At 40.0% G+C, this 20666-nt stretch overlaps 1 protein-coding gene across 2 annotated transcripts in view; it reads right to left on the bottom strand.

The window, feature by feature from the left end:
• Positions 1–20666, bottom strand: part of LOC102784658 (A-type potassium channel modulatory protein DPP6-like) — a 252396-nt gene that overhangs the window by 205055 nt on the left and 26675 nt on the right. The gene's annotated exons all lie outside the window — the stretch shown is intronic.

The raw sequence follows: 20666 nt of genomic DNA, 5'->3' as shown, positions 1-20666 counted from the left end.
TTTAAAGGTATTGAGCTGGAATCAGGAATTGAGTATTGACATCCTTGTTTTCTGACAAAGCAGCCACACGCCCAAAGTTATAATGAAGTGGTAAATCAGCTATAGAGAGTCTACAGGCTTTAACTCACTTTTGAAGCTAGCTCGAAGTAGCCATTCACTTGTAATGAAGGTGACCCAAGTATTAAACACTAGTCTTTCACTCCAGCTATAGATCCATTGTCATCAGCGCGGATAATATTCTACACATCTGTGAATTTTGAACTTTTCTTTCTAATTACTTTCTGGTAAACTTTTTGTGAGGCAATTATCTTCTTCTTTCCACCTCACACATATACACACACTCTCTCTCACGTACACACACTCGCACACGCACACTATTTAAATTCCAGAGGCAAGCTTTGATCACCACTACATTAGCTTTACATTAGAAACAATCATTAGGGGGACATCATCCCCACGACCAATTTGCCTTCGGAAAATAGTGGTGCTTGAATGTTCTGCAGCCCACAGAGGACCAATGAGCCACACCAAACTTGATTAGGCCTCATAGTAATGTATCACTCCTCCTGGCCAAGGCTTTGTAGATGAACGACTTGTCTTCATTTTAAGTACTCTATCTGGGAAGGGCTAGAAACTGGAGTGGACTCATTTTCAAAAAATCTCTTTGAGGAGGTTCACTCTGCCAGAGAAGAATGTGTCGAAAAACATAAATGAGTAATGAGTTCCACATGTTCATTCAAGGCTGTTGAGAGTTTTCCAAGACAAGATTTTCAGGTTTGATTCTCAAAAAAAAAAAACCACTTCTGAGACTACAGCTATTTAGTTTAAGACAGCACATCGTGTTCTTACAAGTAACATTTCTTTAATCTCCGGCACTCTGAAAATGCTTTTTGAAAAGGTAGGAACATAGTTTGGTGCTCAGTTGAGGAAAAGAAGACCAAATGAAGAAAAAACACCCTTCCAATCACAGGAATTTCCTCTCGAGGTTTCAGAGTAAAGTGATGAGCTGTAGATATCATATTCACATTTCACACTGTTGCATTAAAATCATATTTAATGTGCAATGACAACCTTAGAAATAAAGCATACCTTGTGAAAGTCAATAAAAGGAAAAGCTTTTTGAGGATGAATACTTCGAAACGCACTATCCAGTGTAGCTGAGATAGGCTCGTTTTCAGAACATAAAGCCTCTTCATCACCCGGCTCCACCATAAGCGGCTATCAAATCTACCTCACGACAGCTTTATGAGAGCATAACTGCCGCCATTTTGTGGCTCGGGGTAAGTTTCAGGGAGCAGATGGGAGTGAACTTTAAACTCAGCAGGGAGAGAGCACCAACGTCCAGCTGACAGAGGGGCTGGCCTGCCTGATGTTTGATTAAGAGGCACATTGACCTTTCCGAGGCTCCAGGGGGCGCTGAGATACACCCTCACCTGACAGCCCGCGAGTCAGAGCCTTCTCATTATGTCCCAAATCTATCAGTCTAGAGGGGAGCTTTTTTTCTCCTTGTTCTCTGGGAAAAATTAAATGCCAGTGGGTTTGTAGAAAAGAAGTACACCAAGAGGAAGATGTCACGGAAAGGGAAGTGTCACAAGCTAAACAGGGAATAACAGAGGGTGAGTTTTGGGGTTAAGAGAGGAAGAAAAAGGATGGAAAAGAAGAGGATGGTACACTTTAGATGTGGTGCATTTCTCGGTGCAATTGCTGTAAATCAGAACAGAGAGAAGAAGCTCTAAATACAGATCAGTCTATAACTACAAGCCCAAACTACTCCTATAGCTTCTAAGGATTCTTCTAAGCACTGCGCTGATGCCTTTACCAAAGATTATAATTGATGGCCAGGAAGAAGCTGAGGCAAGTCAATACAGTGTGATGAATTAGGCCTGTATAGTGGCATTGGGTGTGCGCCTCTACTGTTCATGACAAATTGGCCATGTCAGACTCTAGGTATTTCCCTTACAATCAATACGTGATGACAAAATGGCTGCTGAGGCCAGCTTTGGTTTACAATTGCCCAGACAAGACAGACGGAGATGCAAAGAAAAACCACAGACACCTTTTAGTCTGAGGCATTTCAGCAAGGTATTTATAACAAAAGTGATTAAAATCACTCTACAATCATAGTAGCACGGGCGACTTTTATACAGCTTCTTAATAGTGAAGCATCAAGTGAAATGTGCAACTTGTTACAAAGAGCACTGCATTTGTTTTTAGCTTTAAAGATTTTGGTTTTCTAGCTCATAACACTCCATGTATACTATGCTGTACCACTTTCCCAGTGTCATTTAAGGACACAAAAGCAGCTACTTTCAGCAATTGTACTCGTTTTGTGCTAGTTTTCCAAGAGGAGCTGTTATGGATGTCAAAATCAGGATTGTAATAGATGGATGAATATCACGCTTAAAACCAAAAGTGAGCAAATGCTAGTATTTTAGCAGCAATCGCAAGTTTACCTTTATAGCAACCACTATGGCTAAAAAATGAGACGTTAAAAGATGCAGTTTCACCTACTGACCATTGAGATGTCATGCCATTTGCAGTATATTTTTAGTTTGATACAGATAATGGTTTTTTTTTCTTCTAAAGCTAAAAAAACAAAAAAAAAAAAAAAAAACTGTCGATGTGTTCATGGAGTACCATCCCTCTACTTCCTTCTTTGCCCGTGTCAGCTGGGATGAGTTGACAGATACCTTCTTGACCCCCACCTTGACCCTAAGTTGAATATGCGGTAAAGAAAATGGATGGATGGCCTTCACTTTGGATGATAACTTCTAAATACGGCCAAGTAATACATTTGACTGCAAAGCAAAATGGGGCGAGTCAAGAAACAAATAATAACCCACTCGTCATAAGTAAAGCACATATTGCCCAAGCCAAATGGTTTGATGAGAGATCCTGGACATTAGCACAGACATTTTGGTGGTGTGCCCAGCTTTAACCTAGTCACTGTAAATCTTCATTCTTGTTCTATAACACCCGCTTTAATAGACCTTTGGTGCATCTTTACACAAACTCATACAGACGCACCATGTGCCACAAGGCCCATTCTGTACTGCTGGTGTGGATACCTGCCAGTGAGCATCTGCCCAATCAGTAGGGTCTGGCAAATGAGCCCAGGATACTACTGTAATCAATTAAGTCCGCTTCACTAAGCTTTCCATACAGTGTGAAGCACTACAGCACTGTACTCTACCTCACACATACTGCAGACTTTAAGCAGAACTGTAACAACTTAACTGCTTTTGACACCTGCATACGGGTATTGATTGCTGAGCCTCATTACCAAATTTAATTAGTTAAATCTTATTATGTTTTTTTTTTCCTGCCAACTGTAAATCTTCCCGAATCACAGTAAATCAAATGATGCAAACCTAATTTTCACAGATTCACTGTGCCTCTTGCATGTGCACAGTTTAGATAACCTCAATCTCAACCCTGCACAGTTACACACTCTGGCAGCAGTACAATAATAAATAACACACCTTGAAACAAATGCACCTGCCTACGTCGAGAAGGCATTTCACCTCATCTTGACTCCATGTTCTCCCTTGCTTTGTTTCATTACTCCAGCTTTCACCAGCTTGGGTAACTGCCGGCTATCGGATGCAAAATGTTTGTCTCGCTTATGCCGTTTGAACACATTAAAGGTCCCTTTTTGCTGTTGTTGTGGGTTTGAGATTTTACTTGTAATGAATCAGCAAGTTGAGTTGCAGACATCGTGTTATGATGTCTTTGAAGAAATCAAACAAAAAAAAATCTCTAGAGCTGTGAAACAAAACAGCTTGAGTGTGCATGTTACATCCATGAGGCATTCAGGGTGCCTCCAATTAATTGAAATAAATCCCTAACATCCATATCATAATTAATAATATATCAGCTGCACAAGGCATGCCTGCACAAAAGTTAATTTAACAATTCTCCCAGCATTCTTGAGCGTCCTGCCAATGCACCGTGAGGTAATAATATGCTAATGTTTAGGGAATACACAACATTCCCCTTTACAACAGGTGCTTTTTCATTTTCTGTCTGGCTAGCTTTAATGATCTCATTAGACAGCCACTCTAACCGGGAAACCGCCTATGGCAACTCCGCCACACGACAGGGAGTGCAACAACAGTGCTGAACAGGGAGGCCGGGCATCTGTCTGATGTCACAGTTGTAACAGAAGCTGCTTACTTACAAGATGGACACGACTCTGAGAGCGTACCACGGGGAAAAAAAAAGAAAGAAGAAAAAAGGCTAATTGAATTCCTCGTGTACGTGCGTGCACAAAGCCCTCCCTGCTACACTGAGGCTGGAGAGGCAAGCTAAGAACCCTGTTAGACTGAGTTGTACATCATTACCCAGAATTCTAGCAGGCAGTTTCCCCAACTTCTACTGCCAAGAATCAAATGGCACAAATTAATCACAGCTTTCCTGATGGCAATGGAGGAAGAAGGAAAATGGTTCTACAGGCTGATCATAAAGCTTCTACAAAAGACTTCTAAAGCACCAACGAACACAACTGCCCCTCATGAACAACTTACTGTGAATTTAAAGAGGTGTTTGAATTTAACACGTTTTCAGATGCATTCGATTCTCTCACAAAAAAAAAAAAAATTAAAAAGAGGTGCTGGAGTGTTTTATAATTTCATTACAAATTGAAGCTCAAAAGTAAACTATTTACCTTTGTTCGTCAGCAATTAAGAAGTGATCAACCATGTCAAACATTTTCTGGTTTTGCTTCCCAAACAGGACGTTGTGCAACTTTACTTGATATTTTTGCAATTTGAGAAGCTTGGGGATATTAATCCGATGACAACAACAACAAAAACACACCTAAATATTTACTTGGCCTTTTTGAAGTTCTCATTGGCATTTTTCTTCATGTTTCACTCCTGACATTTCAAATAACACATAAACAAGCCAGATTTATCAATAGTGTAAATAATGAATAACCACAGCCCTGAAATGACACAGCACAGCTGCAGCAATACAAACATAAAAGTAACTAAATTGAATGTCATTTGAAGGTTGATGTCAAATTAATATCCCAAACACAAACCAGCTGAATGAGTCCAATGTGCAAATTCATGACAGAATGATTTTTCAACTCTGCTTTGCGTATGACTTCAATACTCCTATCTTGGCTAATTCTGCTGCCTTTTACTTGATCCCAGTCAGTCTGAGTGAGAACGACGCTCTTGTGCCCAGTTTGATGGAATGTGGCAAATCTTGGCAGATTTTTTGGTTTTTTTCTCATTTTTGCAGAGCTTAGTTTTTAATAGGTCTCCAAACTCCCTCATCATTCTCGGCTGTGCGGTCCAATTTGAAAGTCAAAAACTTGGCATTGTACTTTTTCTTTCCCTCTCCATCTGCCCCTCGATCTGTCAGCCAGCCTTACTTGCACTGTGTCTGCCATTAACCTTAATCCTCTTCATGTTTATTACCTTGTTTCACACACTAAAAAAAAAAATACACTGTTTATATCTTGTTTACCAACCTTACCTTTGACATAAATATAGAAAACACATGCATTATATACCCACACATAGAAGATAGCAGGAAAACACTGCAGTGATGCAGGGAGACAGTGATTTCAGATAAATTGAGCTGTCGGGTCGTCCACTTACTCATTCTGTGCACCCAGTCTGCCCGTGAAATGCAATTACACTCAATGCCATGAGTAAGTGGTGGAAACCAGCTTATCATGTCAGAGCCTTAACGAGTGTTACTGAGGGAAATCATGATTAACGCCAAGCACAAAGATAAAGTCGCTCTGTGAGAGAAAGGAAACAGGGCTTCATGAGACAAACCAAAAAAACTCATCTTCGTATTCATATCCATAAAAGCCCTCCTTCTCATTGGCTGGAATAATCATAGTAAGAGAAACAGCAGGCATTACGACGTGCAATATATACACACAGGTCTGCTTCTGGCACCATACAGCAGACTGCCAAATTAGCCTGTAGTTACAGCACTGTGCTTTTAGAATGATACCTCTGCTCGTCCGGATCCCATGAGAATATTACCTCTTTAAAAACAAAGGGGGGGGGGGGGGGGGGGGGGGGGTTTACTACATCAGCCTTAAAGTGTAAAACAGCTACTAAAAACCTTCCCATTTTCAGAATTTGGTTGGTTTACCTCTTTAATACACAGTATTGGTGTCCACTTTCTGAAGTTTACCACATACATTTAGATTAATTTTCTTTCTCGAGGGGTGTTTACATTAATTTCACTACACTTTATGAAAATTAACTTGAAAACACCTGCTTGTCTGAAATGGGTAATCCATCACGCTCATTGTTCTTTACTTTTATTCTTTTTCAAGGTTATTTTGTAATGCAACTCTGAAGAACAAACCTGTAGGGAAAAGTCGGGGAAAACAACACTTGTAAAACTGACAAAGCTTTTCCTTTTTGCTTTTTAAAATCGGGTGTTTTATTTTGAAATCTCCGCCAACATCTTTGAATGTGCCTATACAGTGCCATGAAAAATTATTTGTCCTCTTCCTGATTTCTTAGGGTGTTTTTTTTTTTAAATTTGTCATACATACGTGTTTTAGATTAAACAAATTGTAATATTAGACAAAGATAACTGACCCTTCAGGGTTTTATTTTTTTGTTTTTGGCAGCAAGCAGAATTCATGGTTCCATCAATTATAGCAATCTCTAGGTTCTGAAGCAGCAAAGCAGCCAAAGACCATTACACATCCACCATCATGTTTGACTGTTTGTATGATGATTTGCTTTTGTTTTTAGGTAATGATGTGTGACGCCATGGACACTTTGGTGAGGCAAATACCTCTTCACTGCAATGCAAATGCTGTATTGGTAAATTCATTTGTTTGTTTATTTTAGTCCATAGACTATGGACAAGTCATTGTCAATGGAACACACCTTGCAAACCTGTCTGCAAACAGTCACAAATAACTCGCGAGGTGTAGTCAAACTGAGAAAAGTGTGATGCAAACCAAAAATAGAGGAGGCAATTCACCTTTAAAGCAAAAGTTGCACCTTTTAAAATGTGCTGGCTGCAGCAGCATACAGGCATAACTCCCATGCAAATTATGTCTAACAACTGCAATCTGCTAGTGACCAAAATCACAATAAGATTTATAGAGCAGAAGCCTCTTTGCAACGATTTTTACTTGGTGACACCCAAAAAGCTCCAGCAACCACTTGAATAAACAGTTCAAGTGGTTTTATCCCCTCACAATCAGAGATCGCCAGAGGGTTGCCAACTGGTCTTAAGGCCCTTTGTGTCTGAGGCATAAGGAGGTTAACATAAGGAGGTTAACATTGCAATATCAACATTGCCATTTTGAGTTCATATGCTGATATTAAAAATTAGCTAAAAACACCTACAAGCTCAGCCTCCCAGGTTCCTATTAAGAAAAAGTAAAGATCCTTGTTACCATTACCAATATTGTAAATGCCGCACAATCACAAAAATTAAATAAATAAATAAATAAATCTTGACATATGGTGTCACTCATCTAATTAGGACAACTACTTGGATTTCTTTCACCTTGGGAGATCTACCCATCAGTGGTGGCCTTGTCAGGTATCAAAGAAGGAGATGGAATTGTGCAAATGCATTGAGAGGTTATTTTTTTAATACCACAAGAAAAACTGGGGGTTAGGGTTAGGGTTAACCTAACCCTAACCCCTAACCCTAACCCTGCGGTCGGTGGTTATGTAAAGTGTACATAGAACAGTAGAGTTTATTAATATATTTCTGTAATCTTTATGATTCTTTACATCACCATCTTCTCCTTTAAGACAAAGTATTATATAAATCAGTATGGGATAATGACTTGTACCTGGATTCACCTCCTCAATGTACTTCATGAAAGGAGTATGTGTCCCTCACTTACTTTATGGGTGTTCACTAAAGAGACGAGGAGTATTTCGATTTCATTATGATGAATAACTACTCATAAAAACAGAGAAGAAAGAAATCAACACGGCTACTTGAGCGAGCCCAATTATGGCATCTCCTCATAAAAGAAGAACATCACTGCAATCACACTTTAACTAGCACGGGTCCTCAATCTCAAGATGCAAATAATGTAGGGATGGATGGGGCGGGCTCTATGAAATATTCACCTACTGTATGCTCATTATTTCGCTGAGGCACTCGGCATGGTGCAGTCTGGCTAAGTGATGATTGATTGCTCAAGGCCAAGAGAGGGTGCAACAGACAGAGACGACACATACTGCACAAAACGCTTGTGAATATCTCAAGGATTTTATGTGGGACATTTCCATGCATGAGGCAGTAAAAACAAGACAGCCCACAGTGTGATGCCACTGCAGCGGATTTAAGAAATCCAATTAAATCATTGGTGTGAATAAGAGAAAAGGGCCAACAATTCAAATGGGTCTCTACCAATATGGATTTTTATTGGCAGTAAGATGCTGAATAGATCTTCAATGTTTTCGATTCTCTCTATTTTTCAAGCCAAAATAATACCACTGTTCATTGTTTGCCCTGTCATCTTACCATTGGCAGGGCGTATAAGCACCCGAAACAAAAATGGATTTATTATTAGCTGCTATTCAAAACAAGATGAATCACTTGGGATGTATTGCTGCCTTTTATTGGTGAATAAATGCTCACACAAAACACAAATGTGGAAATTAAGCACTATTTCAGTGCAGTCTGTCTTAGTTACAGAGATTCCTCCAGGACCCATACCTTCTATTGCAATTGCTGGCGACTGTTAATAACTGATATCGATAATTTATTTATTTAATTATTTAAATGTTCCCTGCTACTAGTACAGTTTATCAGATGATGATTTGCTGATTGATTTTCTTTGGCATATTATTCCATCCTATATTGTGTTAACCCTACTTTAGGCTGGTGACCTATCCAGGGTATACCCCGCCTCTCACCCTATGGTAGCTGGGATAGGCTCCAGCCCTCTGGTGACCTTGACAAGGATTAGCAAAAAAGAATGAATGGAAGGATATGAATGATAATGATGATGATGATGATGATGATGATGATGATGATGATGATGATGAAAGCTGTTAAATAAAGCTTTGACCTAGGATACACTCTCTTGGTGCCCTTCTAGTACACCTAATATTTTGGGGGTTTTGGACAGCTCATCAGACAAAAAAAAACAAAATTTAAAGGCAATGCCTAAGACTTCAGAACATCACGTTCATTTTGTAACTCTTTAAAACCTAATATCTGAGAAAATAATCAGAAGCTGCATTGAAAAGGTTTCTGTGTTCAGTTTCCTAAAGAAGAGTTCACACAAGCTACATTGGGAAACACAACAGCTTGGAAAATGGACTAAAGATATCACAAGAAGCTATTGATCCACCTTTGTGAACTCAATTGAGCAAACAGACTATGATACTTTTTTCCCCCCAAATCCACAGCTTAAAAGGTTGAGTTCAACATTTTGAGAAATTAACTGTGTTACAGCTTACATAGAAAGTGTTTCAGTTGTATTTTTCAGTCCTCCATCTCAATTCTATTTTAATCAGCGCTGCTGTCTGCTGGCCACATAACGGCTTGCACTATAAGCTCATGAATGCGATCTAAAGCATAGATGGTATTGTTTTCACCTTGTGAGTGTGTGTCATCATGGCAAAATGTGATCCTGAAAACAGCAATAGAACCAGTAAATGCGATAAAAGGAATGGGTAAGTACTGCAAGTGCTATTTTGTCAATATTGCAGTGTCACAGTTAAAAGTTGTCTTGTTAGAATCAAATCAAGCCCATTTTAAATATAGCTTTGAGTGTCAACATGTTTACTAGCTGCATAAGTAGCTATAGTAATTGTGTGTCAAGCTCCGAGGACTGCCAAAACTTGAATGACCAACACACAGCGTCACTTTATATCTGAACATCACCTGTGTAGACACAGATGGAGGACAGGAGCTCCTGCAGCTCTACTAACACACTGCTCATGCAACAGCTCCTGTGTAGACACAATGTCAAATGGAAAACTCTCCCACTCTTATGTGAGATATCACATCTTAGAGGTGCTAGGAGCAAGATTTATAGTACAAGTCTTTAGAGTGAGCTTACCTAACTGCTTGTAGCTTCACATAGCTTTAAGTTGAGGGGCATTGTGGCCAGTGCGATCCCACCATGAAATGTCCTGTAGTAACACTTAGCAGCCTGCAGTGATTCTGAGTTGAGCTCAGAGAGTTAGCAGAACCTGAATGGCCTTCAAATACTGATCTGCCAGAATACCTCCTGTGTAGACACAGATGGAGGACTCAAGCTCCTACAGCTCTGCTAACATACTGGTCATGCTAAAATTCCTGTGTAGACTCAGTGTGTGAGAAGCTCAAGCTCTCTCGTGAATCTAACACAGCTGAAATCTAGTTAGCTTGACAATGAATATAATGGCAAGAGGTAGCTGATCTGGCAAAAACAAATATATTTACACTTTGAGTTTTGAAACAGGTCAGAAAAATCACAGACTAATAAGTTAAATGATCTGTGAGTTTCATGTTTTTCTGTAGGGCTTCAGTCACACAGGCCCAGAGGCTACCACAGGTCGCTAGGGAAGAATATGACCACATGGTGGATGATCACTGGAAGAGCGTGGTGAAAACAGCTGCCAAGAAGGTCAAGCACCAAAAAACTCCTTGTGATTGCTTTGGTCAGCAGCAGGTTGTAGTGGTTGGCAACTTGTCTGCAAACACTTACACCTTTTATTTTAAAGGCATATGCTCTATTCCCAGTTTACATCACAACTTTTATACTTTCACTACAGCTTAGCAAGTAGATGGAGAGTGTGTTCAGACATGTTGGCATGTTCCAAATATCATCCCAACTAGGGGCGAACAGGGGAATTTGCTAGTGATCAAAGCATGCAAGGTTTTATTGCAGCACCATATACCTCTTTGTAACCAATATCACCTAGTCACTGCCAGCAATCTGCAGCAACAACTTACCAACTGGTTGAGGAATACACATTTTTCCTAGCAACTGATGGTTGCCAGTCCATCACTCACTATTCTCTAGGCCCGAGGCCTAGTACTTAAGCCTAACTGACTCAAATAAATGCCAATGCAGATAAAACGCTGTAGAATAGACAGATGCATCTACGTTGGCGGCATGGTAGACAGTGGTAAAAATGAAGGCTTCACTAGTAATTTTCGTCTGACAACTAAACTGTTTCAAACCAAAATACATTTTTCGTTGAATACTGTTACGGAACAGTAGCAAAGCCACTGTTTGCTGAGCAGAATAGGTCACAAGAAAGATGGCTGTTTTTTTGTTGCAAAACCGATTAGGGGTGATCGTGGCTCAAGAGTTGGCAGTTCGTCTTGTAACCGGAAGATTGCCGGTTCGAGCCCCGGCTCGGACAGTCTCGGTTGTTGTGTTCTTGGGCAAGACACTTCACCTACCGCCTACTGGTGTTGGCCAGAAGGGCCGATGGCGCAATATGGCAGCCTCGCTTCTGTCAGTCTGTCCCAGGGCAGCTGTGGCTGCAACTGTAGCTTGCCTCCACCAGTGTGTGAGAGTGAATGAATAGTGGAATTGTTTAGCGTTTTGGGTGCCTTGAAAAGCGCTATATAAATGCAATCCATTATTATAGGCACGAAAGAGAATTTTTCAAGATAGAATTTTCATGTTAGACAAATTTATCCTTAATCACTGGTATAGGATTTATACATCGGGGAAACCAAACAACCTCTGGCGAAGCAGATGGCACAACACAGAAGAGCTACCTCGTCAGGCCAGGACTCTGCAGTCTATTTACACCTACAGGCTAGTGGACACTCTTTCAAGGATGAGGATGTACACATCCTGGACAGAGAAGAACGCTGGTTTGAGCGTGGAGTCAAGGAGGCCATTTACGTGAAAAGGAAAAGACCATCTCTGAATCGAGGAGGGGGCCTAAGGGTACATCTTTCGCCATCTTACAATGCTGTGATTGCAGCCATTCCCAACTCTCTGTGAATGGTACTCATGGCCATTGATCAGTGGGTTTTGGTCAGTGGTTGTTGATCAATGGTCATGAGAATATGCATAATTATGATTAAGGAACTGACCTCACAGCCCATTGTTCCTTCAGTGGGCTGGTTTCAGTCATTATGCAAATGTACTGTTTATAAGATTGGGGAATCCTGCAGTCAGCTGAGACTGAAGAAGTCACTTGGATGAGTGACGAAACGTTTCTCCCACAAAACGCTACGTCCAGATGAACAGAATCAACTTTTGGAGATTTATTTTCCTGGATGATTGAGAATGCATCAAGACGTTAATCACTGGTATTGATTAGTGATTAAGTCATTATTTTTCAGCTTATTTAACTTTTCTCTCCAAAGAGCAGCTCGAAACGATGAAGACACCACTAAATAAGAGAAAACAAAAACACTGAAGGCAAGAAGACTTCACAAGAGACAAAATAAAACTAACTACCCTTGTCATAGGATTTCATCTGCTATGCTGGAAAAGATGATAACTCCAGCCATCTGCCAGCTTCGCTTGATTGCTTGACAAACAAATGTAGCCGAGGGGGAAAACACTCAGCATGACGGATTCCAGTATGCTTAATGAAATGCTGCTGTTGTGCACCGCCACCGCTGACAAACTGCGGCCTGCGTAAAGGTCACTATAAATCAAGTCCCTCACTCCCAGACTGTTGCGTTTCTGACCCCAATCAAGTACATAAATATGTCCACAAGCATGCACATATAGCATAAAATGACTTTCATTTTGCAACTTTGCTTTCTGACAGCAATTTATGATGGGATTTTGCTTTTACGTCGTTGAATGTATTTATGATTAGATGTTTTATGACATTATAAATCGGCCTTCCCACTGTAGATTAGGCACAATGAGTAATTTACACTCATCACCGGTGGGATTTACAAGCTGGTGACGGACAATTTACAGATTACACAACGGTTAATTAATCGTAACAATCATAATAATTATTCGATAATTAAATCAGTCATTAATTACAGTTAAAGACAGCCTCACCATACTATAATATCTAACACCTTTTTTCTCCCCAAATCCTGCTTGATATTTTTAAAAGCCTCGGAGTTGGGATAGAAATGCTGACTCACTCACTACATGACACTGGGTAACAGGTGCACAGATACCAGATGTCTGGAAAATCACGGTGCAGGGTGCAGCAGGCATTGCACAGCAATCAATAAAGCAGCATACATGCGGAGGTGGTCAAACAACGCTGTGATTTCAATTCTTCTTCATGTGGTTTGAAACAACCGGGCATGAAAGCAAGTGAAGTGAGCTATTGACATAACACCTACAAGTTATCCTCCGGCAATAAAGTTCGGATTGAAAAGGCATTAACTGTGTAGTGGAGCAGCAAATCATGCGCACTGGCCCCTCAATCAAAATGCACCCATCAGCCTGAAGGCGCACGAGCAGCTGGAATACGCCAAACAGGCAGTTTGAGGTACAAGTAAACAGCTGCTTTCAGTCTGTGCTCCGGGAAAACATAACAGGAAGCAAATTAGGCTGATCTTCAATAACGGGGACAGTTTGTACATTGAGCTTATTGCCATTGTCTGATGGAATAAGCTTATCTTTAAATGTCAGATGTTCTCCAAGAGTCAGGCTTTGCTGGAGCTTTTATAGATATTGATTTGGAAGTTTTTAAAGGGTTTCTTGACAATAATTCAGTAATATATTGCTGAATTGTGTCAATATGATAATAAAGTGATATTGAATTCGAAAAAATATGCATTTACAGTTCAACAAAGTTAAATAAAAAAAGAAAGAAAAGAAAAAAATCAATTAACTAAAGGAATGTATCTTGCATTTCTACATAGGTTTAGAGTTTTGTATCGATTTAAATATTGATTTTTCAAAAAAAAAAACAACTTTATATATCAAAATCTTCCACCTAATCATGACACATTGGAAGGTATTGCATGTCTATTTATTTAAAAAGCAGGTACATAAAACTTGCAACAAAACTTCCTGAAGTCCAGACTGCAACTCTAGTGCAGACATTAAAGGCTGTTAGTTTTCAGTTCAACCCAGGTGCCTCCAAAGTGTAGTAGTTCATGCATTTGCCAAAACACAAGAACGATTCCTTGTTTGAGACCAGGAGGAGGCACAAACCCTGGAAGGCCTGCATCAGGAAGGGCATCTGGTGTAAAACTCTGCCAAATCAAACATGCAGTTCCATCTGCTGTGGTGACCCCTCATGAATAAGCGGGCAGCTGAAAGAATCCAGGTTTTCCGGTACAACTCAGAGAGCTGAAAAATGTAATTGTGTAGTAGCTCAGTGGAAAATATGCACTGGGTATTGCGATTTCCTTGTTTTCATGGCGCCACCAATCCGTGTATCCTCGCTGATCAATCCAGCAGTTTCATTTATTAGCTGGTATTTTTTGAAGGACATGAAGAAGCTCAACACAGTCAAACATAATTTTGGAGGCGTAAATGCAAAGTATCACAGACCTGAGACATGTATGAGCTGGACTGTTATTAAAAAAAAAACGAAACAAAATTTCCAAAAAAAATCTGTGTATGCCACAAAGCTGTTTACATGTGCAATAATCTATAGTTGCAACATCCCTCTAAATGAGAAAAACAAAAACAATGAAATAACTAGCTACTTGGACAAATAGACAGCTAGGGAGAGGGGGGAAGTAACAAAGGACATTACTTAAATACCTTTAAATAAAAATGTCAGGTCTGTATTTTACTATTTAATTATATAACAACTTTTAACTTTTACTCCCTACATTTCCACACAAATATTATTATAATTATTATATTTTCCTCATTTTACTCTACATTTTTATAACGGGCCCGTTACTTTAGCTTGTAGATATTTGAGGGAATTAATTTCACATCACTGCATCACTGCACACCATCCGGAAATGGACCCAATTTGACCCTAATTGTAGGAAACAGTAACACATAAAAGACAATCCTATTGGTGTATCTATCCATCACCGAGCTAACAGCATGGTACTTCAGCATCTTACTAGAAGAGAAACGCACACGGGGGGGGGTTTCATGTTTTTTAAGTTGCAGTTCAATTTAAATGCAACTTTCTATCAGCTCAAATATCACAATTGTTTGTATGCAGTTGTGATCACCAAACATGTGTCAGCTAGCTGAAAGATACAGCTGCTGTGTTTTCCAGGGGGAGAAAAGAATGAGAAATAACTTCACCCAGAAAATGGGAGGGATGTAGGAAAGAGAGGACAGGGGAGGAAGAAGAGAGATTACGATTAAAGATAAGGACTGCTCAGTGACATTTGATAAACTGGAAATATAAGGAATTCATTATTCAGATCTATTCAGTAGTGTTAAAGTGGTTAGTTTGCAACACTGCACTATGTTTGGTGCAGAGAAGCTATGGTCAGTGTTAGGTTACATCAGGAGCAGACTCTAATTTTAATCTAAGCTGATGATACTGATTAGATTCACTCACTGACTTCCACCGTTATACCAGCTTTATACCTTGTAGCATTTAGGAAATCAGACGCGATAGCTCATCTAACATCTGCGTAGATCATGTTGAATTCATCCGGGTAAATCCACTGAGAGCAGTGAATCTTAGAGCGCCAGCAACATGGGTCAGAGCTGAACACAGCCTGCACACAATATCTACTTGCGCCGCTCACAACAGAAATTAATGTGACTCATTTCTTAGCAATTCTTTTCCCCGCGCTGCACCACTACAGCTGATCGTAGGGTTCCTACATCTCTCAAATCCCATTTTAACCTCATTTTTCTGTTTATGTGTGGAGGCAAAGTAACCCATCTACACTGCGGGCAACAGCCAACAGAGCTAGTTGTTTTTAAATTCCCTTTGTTTTTCTCTGCTTGTGTTCTACATAACAGATGTTCAAGCTGAGCACATTTATTAGAAGTAGAATTTAGGCTGAAATAATATTTGTATTCCTTTGAATTAATATTGTTTTGCTATTGTATTAAGATAATATGAGGTTCAGTTTCCAAAGTCCTCCAAAGAGTTACTTTTTACTTTTATACTTTTTACAACATTTCACAGAGGTTTCACCAGTACTTCAACTTTCACCAGAGGAGTTTTTAACAAAAGCATCATTACTTATTCTAAGAGGAATAAAGAGAGATATTATATTTCCGCCACACTGGCTTCTCTTCATTGGCTCCCTGTTAAATTGAGAATCCAATTTTAAAGTCCTTCTCCTCACATAGTAGGTCTTGAATAATCAGCTCCCATATCTTATCTTAAAGACCTCATAGTGCCGTATCATCCCAGCAGAGATCTTTGCTCTCAGACTCCAGGCTTACTCGTGGTTCCTAGAGTATTTAAAAGTAGAATGGGAGGCAGAGCCTTCAGCTTTCAGGCCCCTCATCTGTAGAACTAGCTTCCAGTTTGGATTTGTGAGATAGACACCCTCTTGACTTTTAAGATTAGACTAAAAACGTTTTGCATGCATAAAGCATGTTGTTAGTGCTGGATAAGTTGACCTGGAATCCTCCCATAATTATGGGAATAAATAAGTCTAAGTCTAGGCTGCTGGGGGCTAGACAAAGGGGAGTGTTTCTTCTTCACTCACCTTTTTCACTCACTGTGTTTAAACACCACTCTGCATTTAATCATTAGTTATTAATCTCTTCCAGATGGATGGCTGCCCCCCTGAGCCTGGTTCAGCTGGAGGTTTCTTCCTGTTAGAGAGTTTATCCTACTATTCCCGACTGCTTGACCATAGGGGGTCATCTGATTGTTCAGCTTTTCGCTGTATTATTATAGGGTGTTTACCTAACAAGATAAAGCACCTTGAGGAAACTGTTGTAATTTGAATTGAATTGAATTTAACTGAATTAAGTCTGTACATGTGCCACCTCTGCAGCCAGGGCTAGGTTTAGTCACCTTGAACCATGTCTCTCAGCCCAAACTTTGTCCACCAGAGAACAAGAATCTTACTGTACATTATATGTGGCTATAATTCTACAATTTGCATCATAGTTCTGAGTCAACCTCAGTTCTTATATGACTTGCAGAGTTATGTTGACTAAATTCAGGATGATGTACGACATCTAAATAAGTGAAATTTACTTTAGCAGGTGCTTTCAAAAGAAAATATTTTAGATATATTAAACCAAACCCCCCAGCAGTCACCTTAAAATACACGTAAAGTCAAGGTGAACTGAAGTGAATCTTTGCATCACGCAGCCACGCTCTTTGAAGTTAATGAGACAACAGAAGCACTCACTGGAGGAGCGCCAATGTTTACTTAAACTGAGAACTCAAAACAGTCTAAGGTATTACCATGACAACAGGGACTCTTTCTGGTTAGTCTTTTGAATCCCTCTCCTCTGCTAGGGAAAAATCTCTCAGTCCATTATTCCTTTTCCTTCCCCCCCCCCCAATTTCAGCCGAGGGAAACAAATCATTAGTTGTTCAACAACAGAGCCGTCTGTGCCCTTGAAGGAGGATGTTTGCCATGCCAGAGAACAATTAGACATAAACAGAGTGAAAGCTGGAGAACAAGTGTCTGAGCGGTTTCTGAACAGTGTCACATTTAGGCCAGAAGCTCATACATTTGCTGACATCAAGCATACTGAGCTCCACACACGCTGTACTGCAAGCGAATGGGTGAGATAATAGCCGATGTATCCCATGGTAACGTCTTCACTGTCATTACCCCTTTAGGCATCTGGATGCAGACTTGATGAGCTGCAATTTCCTGTGCAGGCACAACACCTTGGGGGTTCTCGCCACCCATTTAAAGTACTATGTGCTTCGCTTGCACACAGAATCCCAAACGGCCAACAACAACTATCCAACTATTATGCTTGGTGGTCAGAAATCACGCTGTGCAGTTTTCTCCCAGTTACTGAGAAGACTTCCCACTGAGGCACTACAGTTAGTCTCAGTCTCATGAGTATGTGCTTACTGTGCAAGAAGCAATCACTTGGGATAATAAACCTGTCAAGTAAAAGTACATTATCTGCTTTGTTGCCATTAGGACTGCGAGAAATGGGTAAAAAACTTCAGAAAATGCTTCAGAAAAACAGCAATGCATGATGCGATACAGTGTGATGCACAATTTATTTCCAACCTCTCTGTTTATGGTGCTAGAGTAGCTTTGCATGATTCACAGATCAAAATAATCCTTATTTATCTCACACTGCACCTTGTCACAGGCACAAAGTTTGTCCTGGGTTCCTTTTAGGCAAAACTTTCTGAAACAGACTAAATGTTCGAATGACAGGAGGGAGGGGTCTCTGTCCTCCAGACAAAACTGTGTGCCTGAAATGACTGCAAAAAGAGTTTTGGAGCAGTCTGAATCCCGAGCTTTCCAAGTACTGTACAGGGATTACTTGTACATACACCGACCTCATTATTTGCATGATTCACAGTTTAAAGTAATCATTATTTATCTTATACTGAGCCTTGCTGCAGACCCTCAGTTTGTCCTGTGTCTGAAAAAAAACCTATCACTTCTCCCTTTAAATTAACTTGTGCCAAACCTACCACGTCATGTAGAAAAAATTTGTGGATTCTAAATGTTTAGAGTACTCTGAAGTCTGGGTTTTTGGCTCAAGCTTATTACCATAGCTCTGTACTTTAATTTAAAAAGTTTTTTGTAGCTGAATAAAAGTACAAAACCAGCATAATACAGGAACTGTGGCAGTAGTTTGCCAGCAGATCCATCCCATTTAAAATGATGGCTTAATTGTGTTTTGTTGTGTGAAGTGAGGGACTCTCCACTTGTGTGTGAAAATGCCGCCGCCATTGTGAAGTGGAGCCAGCAGCAGTGATTAAGTTAGTGAAATCTGCCATAAAGTGTCTAGATAGGGCCCAGCATTCAGTGTAACTGTGATCCAAATGTTGTCTATCACTGGGCCATAAAAAAGACAATGCTGTTTCTCGTCCTTCAATCGTCAATGTAGAGTTGGTGCTCACAGTAAAGGCTAGTTAGTAGTTAGGACTCAGGCGAGAAAAAAGCAACTTAGTGTAGCCCTCTCTTACATATGGGTGTGTATGTGTTCTCTTTTTTTAAAGTTAAATTAAAGTCAATTTAAAACCATTGAAATATTAAGCATTTGCTTAAATGTAAATCCGTCCAATAACGACCTGCTTGCAGGTTTCAGATAACACAGGAGATGTTTAAATTCACTTACAAGGGTCATGCTGATGGAAAACCTGAAATATTTTTCCACTTTCAGAAGAATAAATGATGCATGTAGGGGTACTGTAGCATGCTCGAGTTGTAGCTGAAAACAATAGTCTGCCTTTCTGGGATATGCACTTTCCTTTAAATAAGCTAGGTTTTAAAAATAGCCCATAGGGAATACCTACTGAATAACAGCCTTCTGCCTTACACTGTGTGAAATTCTGAACTTTAACAAGCTTTTCTTCCAAACAAAAATGTTTACAAGGTTGCCATTATGGGTTGTTTTCTTGCATTTTTCTTGCTCACTGCAGCACTCCTTGTCATTTTAGTGCCACCTGTAGATCAGACAGGAATACAGCCATTGACAGGACTCTTTATTGTGTCATTTAGTGAAAGACTAACTCTAAAACCACTGGTTTTCAGGGGGTAATATATGAGCCAAGTCTTGCACTCATTCCCAAGTAAAATTCAACTTCTTGTTTTTGCCCCAAAGTTAAGTGTTAATTAGTGAGCTTTAGAGATGCTGATAGGCAGTTTTTCTTTTCTCTTTAGACGTGCAACTAAAATTAAAATCACTTTCACTTTACATCTCATTCAGTGCAAGCGCATTTCTGATTTGGAAGTTGACCAAAATCCTCATGATAAACACCCATGTTTACTTTTCATTACGCAGGGATCAAAGAGATAAACACACTCAGCACATCCCCTCACAACTTAAGGCCACGGGCAGAAAAAGACGATCTTCAGCCAAGGAACCATTTGGAAAAGCCTGACTCCACACAGCTGTGCCCCACATCTTCCAAAATGGCCTTGAGTGTTTGCAGAGCTCGGCTTATTCAGCTATAAATGAAGAAATCATGGGGAGGAATCAAAAAAATAATAATTCTTTACCTTGGTTGGTTGGATAAGAATTTCAGCAAGCGCTCAAGCGACATCAGCAAAGGATCATAAGGCATGAAATAATATGATAATGCAGAATGAACTATAATATTCCCAAATTTAAAAATTTAAAGGCCCAAAAGCCTTTAATAGGCAAGATAGTGGCCTTTAATATCCGAAAGAGACCCCAAAGGACACTTAGTATTCACTCTCCTCATACATACAATCATATAGCTGCCTTCAGCTCCCTGCACAAGGACAGCCAGAGTCATATATCCTGCACCTCACAGCTTTAGATGCAATAAAATATTAATGGGACCCTCCTTGGGCAAAAGGTTACCTCTGCCCTCAGAAGCATCACGAGGCAAAAGAGACAAAGCCAAAACTCAGCAGTCATTATGAATGGCCCCATAAAAGCAGGACAAAACTTTCAAACTCCTTTAACTATGATTCATGTCCCTCTTGGCTCCATTAGATCGGCTGCACTTGCAAGCAGGGAAGGACACGTGAAATTAAAAAAAAGGGCGTGAACTATTAGAAATCACCTCACATGGTTATAACGGGCACAAAAAAGGTAGACATTAATTATATACATTTCCAAAACATCCGACGCGCGTCAAAGCGCATAGGCTATGGGAAAACGAGAACTAACCGATGAGGGAAAAGGAACGAAATCGGCGTCATACACTACGTACGAGTCAAAAAGCCGCCTT

Source organism: Neolamprologus brichardi, chromosome 9 (assembly GCF_056152115.1).
Source record: "Neolamprologus brichardi isolate AB-2024 chromosome 9, ASM5615211v1, whole genome shotgun sequence".
Classification (NCBI taxonomy): domain Eukaryota; kingdom Metazoa; phylum Chordata; class Actinopteri; order Cichliformes; family Cichlidae; genus Neolamprologus; species Neolamprologus brichardi.
The sequence above is the reverse complement of the archived record's forward strand: the minus strand, read 5'-3'. Positions and strand labels throughout refer to the sequence as shown.